The sequence below is a fragment of the Neoarius graeffei genome, chromosome 18 (assembly GCF_027579695.1).
Source record: "Neoarius graeffei isolate fNeoGra1 chromosome 18, fNeoGra1.pri, whole genome shotgun sequence".
Classification (NCBI taxonomy): domain Eukaryota; kingdom Metazoa; phylum Chordata; class Actinopteri; order Siluriformes; family Ariidae; genus Neoarius; species Neoarius graeffei.
In genome coordinates, this window is record NC_083586.1 from 55,562,441 (window position 1) to 55,576,965 (window position 14,525).

Below are 14,525 nucleotides of genomic sequence, written 5' to 3' on the forward strand. Positions count from 1 at the left end.
GGCAGTTTCAGGCTTTGGCAGTTTCAGGCTTTGGCAGCCCTGCATAGTCACTTGAAAATGCATCTTTGTCCACTTCGTAGGGGTCAATTCCCCCAATCAAGGCCAGTTTGGCTGCATACCGTTGTCGTGAGATGTCGTCTAATGTATCTATATACTTCTGTTTGCTTGATTTTGCCGACATTGATCTTTATTTTAGAAAACTGACTATATAACTTCATAAATTCGTCCGAGATAACGTAGCCGGTAATGGCGATGGTCCGTTTTGTTTGACCCACAAGATGGCGGCTGGAGGGCTTTCCCCGGAATGCCGTGACGTCAGTGAAAACTATGTATTGGGGAACGTGGAATTATTCCTTAATCACCATTGCTCCCAGGTCCGCTCTGACCCAGAGTGGTAGAACCTGCCTGGGTTCCAGCTATGGGTTAAATAGTACATGACTAATAAGGCACTGGCAGCAGGGCGCTTTTCAGTGCAGTGTGGCAGATGAACCCAACAGGGTCAATGGCGCACCATCAGATGGCATGTGGAAGAGCCAATCAAATGGCCAACGGATGGCATCACTCACTCGGCAAGTCAGTTGCCTTTCATACCTGTGACACTTTTGTGCACCACTTGGCATCAGGTCTGGAGGTCCAGAGAGACAACATGATGAGGGCACGACATCGTTTGTCTTGCCTTACTGTGCAAGGCACTTCACGAGGAGAGAATAGTATACGAGAGCTCACGAGGCCAGGCATTCCACGGCAGCTTGGCCGGGCCGTTCGTGCTGCCGCTGCGGACGACTCCGTTCACTCGCGTCCCATTTGCATTTTTGCACGTCCTAATGAAGCAGTCATCATTGCTAGCGATGGACAGCTGACAATACATGTCATAGATTTCAAAAATCAAACTTTCATTTTCAAAGAACAAATAGTTTCCGAGAAAAATCTATTTTTTCCAGTCGTGATCACTTGGACCAGCTTCAATGCATTTTTAGTATGAAATCTCTACTAAGTTTACATTTTAGTATGGCTTTACCATTCCAGTTCAAACCAAAATATCATGAAGATGAAATCGTGCGTTACGAGAACGATGTGGCCAATGTCAAATTACGGAAACGAACAAAATGTGTATTTGTTACCGTGAATTGCGGCGTCTCTCTCATTTAACAGAAGGTACTGTGTCTGAATCGAATGCTCTGTCAGTGTTTGTTCTTCAGCATCGGTGTTTTCAACGTCTTTGTCACTTGTATTTTCTTCCAACATACACCAAACACATCGGAATACCGATTACTATGGAATCAATTTTGTGCCAAAATGTTCATACAATACTTTTGAAATATCAAACAAAAATGACAAATCAAAATACAAAAAAAAAAAAAAGTCACTTTTTTTAGACCGGCAAATTATTCGTGTAATCGTGCAAAATATCAGTCTATTACTCTTCAGAAACCTTTTATTTTTGTTCCGCGTCTTTCTCAGTTTTGTTTGACGTAATTTATTTTGGTTGCGATTCCAGCTTTCTCGTTTGCGCTCCCTGACTTTTTGCTTGCAGTTTTGGCACAAATTTCACATGTGGGTGGGCTGTCCAGGAATGCATTCCCATTGGGTAACTTGTGTTTGACTGACAGCTACGCTCAGCGATTCCCCCGGAGGCTGTTGCGGCCATTTCCTACTCGGATTTTGGCGGACTGTTTGACGAGTGACGAGTGTAATATCATAGTCGCCACTGAAGTCCACTCGATCCTTGTTTACCGTCACTCGTCAAACAGTCCGCCAGAATCCGAGTAGGAAATGGCCGCAACAGCTTCCAGGGGAATGTCTGAGCGTAGCTGTCAGTCAAACACAAGTTACCCAATGGGAATGCGTTCCTGGACAGCCCACCCACACGTGAAATTTGTGCCAAAACTGCAAGCAAAAAGTGAGGGAGCGCAAACGAGAAAGCCGGAATCGCACCCAAAATAAATTACGTCAAACAAAACTGAGAAAGACGCGGAACAAAAATAAAAGGTTTCTGAAGAGTAATAGACTGATATTTTGCACGATTACACGAATAATTTGTTTGCCAGTCTAAAAAAATTGACTTTTTTTTCTGTATTTTGATTTGTCGTTTTTGTTTGATATTTCAAAAGTATTGTATGAACATTTTGGCACAAAATTGATTCCATAGATTACAAGTCACCAGGTAAGACTCCGATAATATACTACAAAGAATCCTGGTCGAACAAAGTCGAAACTAACCTCACGATGGTGTCGTCTCTTGACATTCAACACTGCATCGGCGGACTTTTGGAGTTGAACGATGGGCAAATATTGTTGGCACGGCATCGTTGTTTAGCTTTCTTTTAATTCTAATTAAACAAAATATAGCCCGGGTCTGAATTACTTTACCTCATGTCCACTTGCCCGTGATTAACGTGGACTCTTATTACCAGATCCTATTTAGGTGGGGTTTACATTAGACCGTATCAGCGGATCATCAGATTAACGTTTTTAAAACGATTAGCGTGCACACAGCAACGCCAATACACGATTCGCGTGCACACAGCAACGCCAATACACGTATACGCTCGGCTCCGCAGGCATCCTGCGCTCCAAATCACTCCGCCCTGAACAGCGAGTGCCCTCTGGAGGGTGCGCACTCCGGCCCTGCGCAGCTCACAGAGCACGCGAGTGAAGTGCACGAGCAGTGATTTGGAACTGAGCCGCTGTGTGTGTGATCTCAGTGCATGTCGGGCATGCGCGTCACTTACCACTTGCAAGTGGAAGGATGGCAAGCCTAAAGACAATCATAACTACACAATGGGCAGTATTTGCATCAGTATTTGCAGTATTTTCATACTTTTATACTCTTTAATGAAAGGTGATACAAGGCGGAAGTCCACGCCGTTTTTCAGCAGTTGCGTCACATGACCAACGCCAGCGAATCAGGAAGGTGGATGTCACAGTGACGTTGTCCAATGACGACGCCAGCTAGAGCTCAGCACGGCGTATCCACGTATTCTCAATGTTTACACAGCACCGGACCAGACACGATCTGGATTGAATACGTGGACGCTGGCGGATTCCCATTTCCCGGCGTTTCCAGGCGTTTTAATGTAAACGGACAGTGCATCCGCGAAGAAAACGAGACAGATACGGTCTAATGTAAACTTGGCTTTAGTCTGCAGAGCTTGTCGTGCTCGATTTAACCCAGCTCTTAATTGCTTTTACTTGATGGCAGTGATTGAAACCCGACATCCCCTGGGGTCGGGAGGTCAAACAGTGGCTTGTTTACATACAGTGACATGAATGGCATCTTGGATATGAATGTCATGGCAAAATTTGGGCTTTCAGTAATTTCTTTGAACTGTTCTTTTTCTGTGGCAGAATGATTGTACAGCATGCATCTTTAATAAAAACAAACTAGAATTTGGTGCACAAGTTTTAATTTTCTTTGGATTTTCTGAAATGAACACAGGGTCAAAATTATACATACAGGGTCAAACATTTACACTTAGATTTTTAATTCAGAGGTGCTGAAACTTCCGAAATGTCTCTTATCTTGCCAAGGCCAAGGTCTCTTAACTTCCTCTCAGTGATCATGATTGGCTACAGCTGGTAGCTTCTTTGTGCCTTCATAAAAAGGGTTTGTTTATAGCTCTCATTGGGTTGACCAACACACAGTCAAATGGGAAAGTCCAAGGAGCTCAGTGCAGATCTGAGAAAGAGGATCGCAGATATACACAACTCCAGAATGTCTCTTGGAGCCATTTCTAAACAACTGCAAATTCCGAGATCAGTTCAAACAATTGTGTCTAAGTTATTGTGAGGTGTAGTCACTTTGCTTCAAGAAAACCCAAACTGTCACCCTCAACTGAAAGGAAATTGGTTTGGATGGTCAGGAACAACCTGGGAATCACCATGGCACAGCCCTGCCATGAACTGGAAGCTGATGGATCACTGTCTACAGTTCAGATCACCATGAACTAAGAGGCTGCTATCCAAGAAATAACCCCCTGCTCCAAAACTGACACCTTAAAGCTTAAAGTTTGAAGCTGACCACATGAACAAAGAAAAAGCCTTCTGGAGGAAAGCTGTATGGTCAGATGAGACAAAGATTGAGTTGTTTGGCCACAATGACCACCATGTACAGAGGGACACTGTACCAGCTGGTGGTGGTGGTAGGATCATTGTGCTCTGGGGCTGTTTTGCTGCCAGTGGAACTGGTTCATTGCACAAAGTGGATGGAATAACGAAGGACGAGGACTACCTCGGAATTCTTCAGCATAAACCATCAGAAACTTGAACATGACTTGGAAGTTACAACAGGACAATGAACCCAAACATGTATCAGAGTTGGTTGTGGAGGATAAAGCAGGCTAACATTAAAGTGCTGATGACACGTTTTTGACATCTTTGGCGATGTTTTATAACATAAAAAGTAATTCCCGATGATCCATATATTAATTCACAAAGGCGCCTATTTTACAAGTTATGATAAAAAAACGCGGCTATTTGGGCAAAGTTGACGGGGCTGCAGCACCCAGGAGACGAATGAGGAGGAGGGGCTATATGACGTCAGCGAAAGAATCTTCCTCCTCACTTACCAGTTTATCATTATTAGTATTATTATTATTATTATACATTTTATTTATATATATATATAGTTATTATGCCTTCGCGTTGTGTTGCCGGCTTTTGCTCCAAAACCCACAAGGATGGGGTAAGTTTATTCAAGTTTCCCAGAGATCCCGAGCTGCATGCGAAGTGGGTGAAGCAAGTCAGGCGCACTCGTGACAAGTGGGAGCCCTCACCAACATCCGTCCTGTGCTCTGAACACTTCGATTTGGATTGTTTTGACACCCTTCCCAGCTTAAAGGAATCTCTTGGGTGTTCAGTTCAGCACAAACGTGTGCTGCTACCATCAGCAGTGCCTACAATATTCCGGAGGGGGTCTACTAGTAGCTATGCCGGATCCAGCAGTCGCCTGGGACAAGCCGACTCCTCCAAAGACAGTCCAACTGTCAGAACATGTGTTGAGAAACGACATAAGATAAAGGTACGTAGAGCTATAGAGTGCTCCGACATGATGCTAAAAATAGTAACACTGCGGTCTGCGCGGCCATCTTGGAAGCCACTCGCTCCAGAGCGCTCATAGAGTACACATCATAGAGTACACATTCATGCTAATCATAAATGTAATCATAAAGTCGGCGTGATATCAGTCATGTATTTGCTTGTGAAAGCTTGTGGCTTTCATGTAACTGCCGCCTAGCAACGAGAGGCAAAGGGTAAAGAGGGTAGGCTATCATAGATTCTATTCGGAAGAGATCAACACATGATTCCTTAAAAATTAGGCATTTTAACAATTTGCATCTGTTTTGTGATTATCGTGACACTTGTGTGTTATATAGAACTGTATGTCTTATCAGCACATCGAGGATCTTCCACCGGAGGCTTAGCAAGTACTCGTAGCAACACTACACTTTACCCTTTGCCATGCGTTGTTCGGGAACGGTAGCAAGTACCCCCGATGACCGCCTTCAAGAATATGTAGAAAAAATTTAGAAATTATACTTTCCAAAAGTCATTTGAGCTTAGTGTATTGCATTTCCATTTATATTGTAGGTTCTTGCTGATGTTTTTGCGGAGTATGACGCAGCTGCTGAATCAGAAGCTGCAGAGTTTGTATGTACTAGTTGTGAACATTCACATTATTATCAATCTCATTTATTTAAAATCAGATAAAATCATGCCATCATGATCACTGCTTAAAGTACCAGTATTTGGTTGTTCTTTTGTTCAGAACTGTGATGCCAGCTGCCAAGTAGACCGGCGTTTTCATGCGCCATTTCCATTGAGTAGAACAGCCAGTGAACCGCAGCGTGTTCTTCCGCTGACGTCACAACATGGCCGCGAGCCACGGACCCAGTTTTCTTGCACTGTGCAATTAAAAGTTGGATATTCGCGTAACAACAGCTTCTTTTCACGTAATTATAACAGAAATCTAACATGTTTGCCATGTTGTATAGTTTATTTAAGAAATTGCATAGAGTCATGTTCGTGTCATCAGCCCTTTAAGCTTAAAACAAGTCCTGACTTCAACCCTATTGAAAATATACCGTATGGACCGTGCTTTTAAGTCAAGTCCATGCCAAGAAAAAAAAACTATCAATTCTGCCATGAAGAGTCATGAAATATCCAACCAGAATTCTGCCGGAAATGTTTGGTGAAGGTGAATCTTGCAAAGAGACATTATACCCAAATATTAGTTATGCTGTATGTATATTTTTGACCGTGTTGATTTTCAGAAAACCCAAAGAAAATTAAAACTTGTGCACCAAATTGTAGTGGTTTTTTAAATTAAAGATGTATGCTGTCCAATCATTCTGCTACAGAAAAAGAACAGTTCAGAGAAATTACTGAAAGCCCAAATATTGCCATGACGTTCATATCCAAGATGACATTCATGTCCCAGGATATAAACTTCTGACCACAATTGTAGGGGTCAGGAAAGAGTTGGTGATGGGGGAGTATCATGCACATTTCAGACCTCCCCTACCATTAGGGGCCAAGGGGCAAAAGTTTTTTTCCTCCCACACCTGTCACTCTGAAGGGTGTCTAAGGGCGTATTCACACCTACGTTGTTTGGTCCGGACCAAACGAACCAAATTTCCCTTGGTCCGGACCTTTTGGGTTGGTCTGAATACAAACCACCGAACTCTGGTCCGGACCAAACAAGCGGACCGAGACCGAGCTGCAAGGTCGGACTAGGTCCGGACCAAAGGAACTCTGGTGCGGACCTTTTGGAGGTGTGAAAGCAGACCGGACCTAATCCGACAGTTTTGCTTTTTTGTACCTCGGGAGCTTCCGTCGTTTGTCGAGCATTATGGGAAACAGAGTCTTGACACTCCACCGCAAAGTGCAAACACTGTTTCGGTTGTCAAGGGAACCTTACAACAGTCGTTCAGTCATTCAGACCAGTGGTAGGCTAGACTACAGAGTACAAAAAATGAGTAGGGGCAAACGTGGGCCGAGGAAGAAACGCGTACCCTTGTGGATATATGGGCAGATGTCCACATATCTGAGCTTTTGGAGAGAACACACAAAAATGCCGACGTGTTTGCTGTATTCAGTGAGAAAATGAAGGAGAAGGGGTTCACGCGCTCCCCAGAACAATGTCGGCTAAAAGTGAAGAAACTCCGTCAGACCTACATTAAAATCAGGGACATTCTTTCAAAAAGTGGCGGTACTAGCGACGCAAAAAAGAAATTCATCTATTACGATGGATAAGGCGAATATCCCGACACATACCTCCTCCGTCTTGCGTGAAGAGCCAGAACTGTCACAACATGATGTGCGCTCATCAGCGCTATCCTCCGTAGCCGCCTTGCCCTTTGAAGTCGTCGTTGATAAATTACTTGTACAACAGCATAGTAATCGCACAATTGTGAAAACAGTAAAAACTGGAAAAAACACATAGCTTTGATGACATTAAAAAGAATAACAGCACGGAAAGCCTCCATGACTACTTTTGAACTTAACGCTTTGTGCGCGTGTCGTCTCTGACCAATAGCTGAACGACCTCAGGGCGCGTGGCTTTGTTGACAGATTTTGGTCCGCTTACTAAAATGTACAGTGTGAAAGCGAACCGCACCAAAATGAAAAAATAAAAAAAACATTTGGTTCGGACCAAAGCAAGTGAACTATCGAACTATCCTGGTCTGAATACACCCTAACTCTGCTGCCAGTTCCTGCTTATAAAACTTTTTTGTCTGCTTTCAATCACTAACACCTTGACTGCTCCCAAGTTTTAATTCTTTCAGTAGACGGCAGCCAGATGCGATGTAATATTACTAAATTTCAACACGGACCGTGCCCTGGTGCTATTTTTTTGCACCACCAAAGCTGGGACCACCCACAGCGACTATTTACTTGCACTCATGGGTACCCCCAGTTCTTCAGTACTTTTCCCTAGTAATGTATGACCGCTTCCAATTACTAGATGTTGATAGCTTCTCAGGCCCAGCTGTTCCGTAGTTTTACAGAGGCACCAACCCAAGTCCTAATTATTTTGAAAGGAAAATCTAGGTCAAAGTACTGGATTGGCACAGCAGTAAGTAAATAGGAGTTGGGAGGATAATCAGACATTGCATAGATCCCGATGGGAGTAAAAGGATTAATTTGTGGTTTAATTTTAATTAAAAACCACAAAAAGTGCAGGAGCAGACAGTTCATCATGTTTCTTGGGCCTGGACAGCGAAGCTATCTGAAGCAAAAGGAAAGAAAGGAGACCGATAAGAACTTGGGAGGTCGCCGCAGACCTTCCTGGCTATGAACACTTCTTCCCAGTACCAACCCAATCTTGTGGTATGGTGCTCTGAATGGAAGATGGTTTAAGAGAAGAAGCACCCTATGTCACATGCACATTCAAGTATAGTGAAATTTGTCCTCTGCATTTAACCCATCTGAAGCACTGAACACACATACCCAGAGCAGTGGGGAGCTATGCTACAGCACCCGGGGAGCAGTTGGGGGTTAGGTGCCTTGCTCAAGGGCACTTCAGTCCAACCTTCAGGCTATGGCTACCCCGTTATCCTAACCTTTGGACTGTAGGGGAAACCAGAGCACCTGGAAGGAACCTATGCAGACACGGGGAGAACATGCAAACTCCACACTGAAAGGCCCCCGTCAGCTGCTGGGCTCGAACCCAGAACCTTCTTGCTGTGAGGCGACAGTGCTAACCACTACACCACAGTGTCACTGTTTACCTTCTTGAACTGACTGTCCCACACGAAGAGAACATTGATGCTGTTCAAGAACGCAAGGATGGACATTCTCAAGTGCTGTTGGAAAATTGCAAGCATGCTGGTTGGAGAGCACTTCCCAGTTGAATTTGGTTGCCGTGGTTTCATTGGAAGATGCCTAAAGAATTAGTTGTCAACAGTTGGACTAACCCATCGAAGATGAAACTCCATCGTCAGGGAGATCCAAGTAGCAGCTGAAAGAGCTAGCCCACTGGATCTGGCTGAACAGAGATCATCCTGAATGGCAAGAAAAGTGACCCTGGTCGACGTTGCAAGACTTCACATCAGTGAGGGGGGCCGGTGCGCAGACGAGCCGTAGAGAGGTAGGTCCCGAAACGGTGCGCATTCTCTCCTGATGATCCCACGGTCTTCTGAATATTCTGCTATGCAGAGCGGCAGCATGGCTGCACTTGCTAAGGCAAGCCATTTTCGACTTCCAGTCCCCATTAAAGTCAAAGTCCCTTGCATGCCAGGATCTGGTGTTCCCAGGCAGTCTCCTGTCCCAGTACTAACCAGCTCTTTTGAGGTGTAAGGGCGTGGCGCCGATCTGTTTCCATAGCCCTCGGCCTTTCGCCTATATAGCTAGTGTTAGAGCTGGGGGGCTGGTCCTCCAGTAAGTGCAAGAGTTTTACTTCCCCACTCGCATCTGTATTGCAGCATGCTTTGCCAGATGTTAGTAGGTACCATTTTTTTGATGGTCTTTGGTATGACCCGACCGCAAGTAGAACTCATGATCTCCTGGTCAAGAGGTAGACAAGCTAACCACTAGGCCAACTTGTGGTTCCAGTCCCCATTAATCTTGCTTTTAATTCCATTGAATCATCGAAACAGGATGGTTCAAAATGTTCGGAACATACAGTGGGGAAAAAAAGTATTTGATACACTGCCGATTTTGCAAGTTTTCCCACTTACAAAGAATGAAGAGGACTGTAATTTTTATCTTGGGTACACTTCAACAGAGACAATCTAAAAAAAATTCAGAAAATCACATTGTATGATTTTTAAATAATTAATTTGCATTTTATTGCATGAAATAAATATTTGATCACCTACCAACCAGCAAGAATTCTGGCTCTCACAGACCTGTTAGTTTTTCTTTAAGAAGCCCTCCTATTCTCCACTTATTACCTGTATTAATTGCACGTGTTTGAACTCTTTAGCTGTATAAAAGACCCCTGTCCACACACTCAATCAGACTCCAACCTCTCCACCATGGGAAAGACCAGAGAGCTGTCTAAGGACACCAGGGACAAAATTATAGACCTGCACAAGGCTGGGATGGGCTACAGGACAATAGGCAAGCAGTTTGGTGAGAAGGCAACAACTGTTGGCGCAATTATTAGAAAATGGAAGAAACTTAAGATGATTGTCAATCTCCCTCGGTCTGGCGCTCCATGCAAGATCTTGCCTCGTGGGGTTATCAATGATCATGAGAAAGGTGAGGGATCAGCCCAGAACTACACGGGAGGACCTGGTCAATGACCTGAAGAGAGCTGGGACCACAGTCTCAAAGATTACCGTTAGTAACACACTATGCCATCATGGATTAAAATCCTGCAGCACACGCCAGGTCCCCCGCTCAAGCCAGCATGTGTCCAGGCCCGTTTGAAGTTTGCCAATGACCATCTGGATGATCTAGAGCAGGCATGGGAGAAGGTCATGTGGTCAGATGAGACCAAAATAGAGCTTTTTGGTATAAACTCCACTCGCTGTGTTTGGTGGAAGAAGGATGAGTAGAACACCATCCCAACCGTGAAGCATGGGGGTGCTTTTCTGCAAAGGGGACAGGACAATTGCACCGTATTGAGGGGAGGATGGATGGGGCCATGTATCGCGAGATTTTGGGCAACAACCTCCTTCCCTCAGTAAGAGCATTGAAGATGGGTTGTGGCTGGGTCTTCCAGCATGACAATGACCCAAAACGCACAGCCAGGGCAACGAAGGAGTGGCTCCGTAAGAAACATTTCAAGGTCCTGGAGTGGCCTAGCCAGTCTCCAGACCTGAACCCAATAGAAAATCTTTGGAGGGAGCTGAAATTCAGTGTTGCCCAGTGACAGCCCCGAAACCTGAAAGATCTGGAGAAGATCTGTATGGAGGAGTGGGCCAAAATCCCTGCTGCAGTGTGCACAAACCTGGTCAAGAACTACAGGAAACGTCTGACCTCTGTAATTGTAAACAAAAGGTTTCTGTACCAAATATCAAGTTCTGTTTTTCAATTGTGTCAGATATTTATTTCATGCAATAAATTATTTAAAAATCATACAATGCGATTTTCTGGATTTTTTTTTTTTAGATTCTGTCTCGCACAGTTGAAGTGTACCTACGATAAAAATTACAGACGTCTCCATTCTTTGTAAGTGGGGAAAACTTGCAAAATCGGCGGTGTATCAAATACTTATTTTCCCCACTCTAAGTAGGGCACCGCAGGCAGGTTGTTTTGAGGTCTTCTGAGGGCGTGAATCCATTTCTTTTGAATAATCAGGTGATTCTGGCCAGGTAAACGGTGAAAGGATATCATCTTGTCTTTCTTTTTAGCATCGTTGTGGCATTTATGTGCTCCACAATGAGGCATACTTATTTAAAAACTGATCAATTCGGTAAAACTACGACGTAAACAGAATATAAACAGATGAGCTGCTTCAAGCAACCGCTACGTGACGTCATCGCATACATCACTACCACAGGAAGCCCGTCTGGTATTCTTTAAAAAAAAAAGAAAAAAAAAAGGAGGGGGGGGGGTTTCCCCAATAACTATTTGATCTCCGAAAATGAAAGTTTGATATTTGAAATCTATGATTAATTTTACATAAGGTTTGAAAATCAATCTGCTAGAGGATCCCTTTAAGACAAATTTTATAATTCTATTTACTTCATATCGCACTTCTTGATTTGTAGATTTTACCATTGTGTGTGCAGGTTGCACTGAACCTACATGAGCTGCTTATTAACTACAAGCGCCATTACAAATCAACATTATATTACAACTACTCAAAATATCAGTTATTTTTATTTTAGCCCCGCCCCCTCAGATCTCTCGAAGCATGATTAAACCATTAAAAACGTTGAGATTACGAACAATTGAAAACATTTTTTAAGCTCCTTATGTTGCTCGAAATCAGATCCTGAAGCTTGTGGCCAGAAAAGCATACAAAAGATTCTTTGTTTGCAATAGGCGTCACTTCCGGTAGCAAGCCGCCTCATTATGTTTCCAGATTTGTTTACAGTCGATGCTTCGCAGTAGTTTCTTGTATTTTGACTCCAGATATACCAAATTGTCACTCTGTATTTGGATGTTCAAACCAATAAAATTGAGAAAAAGAAAAGGTTTTACAGGATACTAGAAGTCGTAATGCTGAAGAATGAAAAATCTCTCCGACGCGGTGAAAAATGGCTCGCAAACCTTTCACTGTGTTCGGAAGGAATCGAGAGTCCACATGCGGTTTCACGTTTGCAGCGAGCGTTTTGTTAAAGGTACGTCCATCATGATAGACAGATCTAAATTCAAAACGTCGTAAAACAAACCATTGACGAAACTAGTTTGTAGGTCGAGATTGAAAGTCGATTGTTTAGGTATTTTTTCAGGTTGTACGATGAGGTCAATTCATGAGGCTGAGCTACATTTGGGCCGAATCCCATTTCACCCCTTGGACCAACCCCTTGGCCCTTCCCCTCCATTTTGCGCGTTCACGTGAAGGGGTAGGGGTATCCCAATCCCAGTTAACGCGGAGGGGTAGGGGAAGGGGTAGGGCTTCTGTACCCCTCCAAACGGAGATTTTCCTGGAGCTGACTCCGAACGAAGGGGTTTGAGTGATTTCCCACAATGCCATGCGGATTTCAGCGAGATTTCATGCGGATTTCAGAAAGATGACGGTTCCCGCGGCGAAAGATTGTCATAAATGTATTTTCTCCATTATTTACGTGTTTTAAGTTGTTATCCAGAGGAAACACGCCGCTTGATTCGCTTTCGAGCTGAGAATGAGCAGCGATTTCTGAAATCCAAGCTGCTGCTAAAAAGCTTTGGGAGTGAGTATTGTTTTCGGTTGCTTGACTGCGTACGTTTTGTTCTGTTATTCTCGCTTTTATTGTTTACATGAGTGTTCTGACACCTCATTCTGTCGGATGTGGTGCACGAAGCGCCAAAGATCTCCCATTCAGTGGTGTTAGTTAACAAATCACACCCTGCCAGCAGAGATTTCTGGCTCTGACTGTAGCGGCTGGTCGCAGCCAATGACGCATTTGGTCGCGTTTTGCTAACGTAAACGCTGACGGAGGTACGCGATGACGTATGCGATCGTTGAAGGGCTATCCCAATACGTAAGGGTTGAATTTCAAGCCCTATCCCTTGTAGCTCAGTTTCAAGGGGAAGGGCCAAGGGGAAGGGAGAGGGGAAGGGGGAGGGGTAGAAATTAGAATTGGGATTGGGCCTTGAAATGTCATGAAATAAAATGCAAGTTATCGTTGAAAAAATTCCGACAGCAGCTCCGACTCAAATCACATCCTACACTCACTTCGGCTTACGTTACATTACAGTACCGTTCAAAAGTTTGGGGTCACTTTGAAATGTCCTTATTTTTGAAAGAAAAGCACTGTTCTTTTCAATGAAGATCACTTTAAACTAATCAGAAATCCACTCTATACATTGCTAATGTGGTAAATGACTATTCTAGCTGCAAATGTCTGGTTTTTGGTGCAATATCTACATAGGTAGTCTGGCTAACGCGACTTCAGAGCTCTGCGAGCATTTGGTCTGGCAAAGATATTAAGCCCAACCGTTTCCCAAAGTGCGTGGTTGACCCGCCTCCCTGAAATGCCTCAGTTTGCTACTGGTCGAAGCCAGAAAAGGCTGTGACGAAGCTTAAACCAATCACATCACTCTTTCCTCTGACGTATGTGACGCGACGGGGCTAACTGGTAGATTAAACTCTTACCGAAGCCGGTCGGGAGCAAGGCGAAAACGTCCTTCCTTTCAACAAATACCTCCAGGGCTGCTCTTTGCTCCATGTTCGTAATGTTTCTAGTGAATGAAGCGCTTCCGGCATAGATTCTGTAAACAATCTATGGCTTCCGGTCGCAGTTCTACTACGTCAGTGCCTTGAACACGCCTCTACCCAGGGCCGTTGGAGATGCTCAAAGTTGATTGGCTCCCGATTTTTCGGGAGCTTGGAAGAGCTGTAGATAGCTTGCCTGGCCAGACTAAGCTCGCAACAGGCCCTCGTGTTGCGTCACACTTAGGATGGGCGGGCCCAGGCTAGTATCGAGGCCCATTTCCAGCAACTCTCACTCCAGTGTTCTAATGGTACAATGTGTTTGCTCATTGCCTCAGAAGGCTAATGGATGATTAGAAAACCCTTGTACAATCATGTTAGCACAGCTGAAAACAGTTGAGCTCTTTAGAGAAGCTATAAAACTGACCTTCCTTTGAGCAGATTGAGTTTCTGGAGCATCACATTTGTGGGGTCGATTAAATGCTCAAAATGGCCAGAAAAATGTCTCGACTATATTTTCTATTCATTTTACAACTTATGGTGGTAAATAAAAGTGTGACTTTTCATGGAAAACACAAAATTGTCTGGGTGACCCCAAACTTTTGAACGGTAGTGTACATTACTCACCCTCGCAAAAATAAGACGATTGTCCTTTAGAAATCAGATTCCAACTTCATGAACCCAGCCACAAACGAAAAAGTTATTGGCTTTAAGACTTTTTCCAAATTTTGAATTTGATTCTTTGTGTAAAACGATGTTTGGACGACCAGAT

The 14,525-nt window shown here is 44.0% G+C and overlaps 1 protein-coding gene across 2 annotated transcripts in view; it reads left to right on the forward strand.

Moving 5' to 3' along the window:
• The window catches only part of gtf2f2a (general transcription factor IIF, polypeptide 2a), a 43,667-nt gene that overhangs the window by 28,207 nt on the left and 935 nt on the right, over nucleotides 1-14,525 (forward strand). The gene's annotated exons all lie outside the window — the stretch shown is intronic.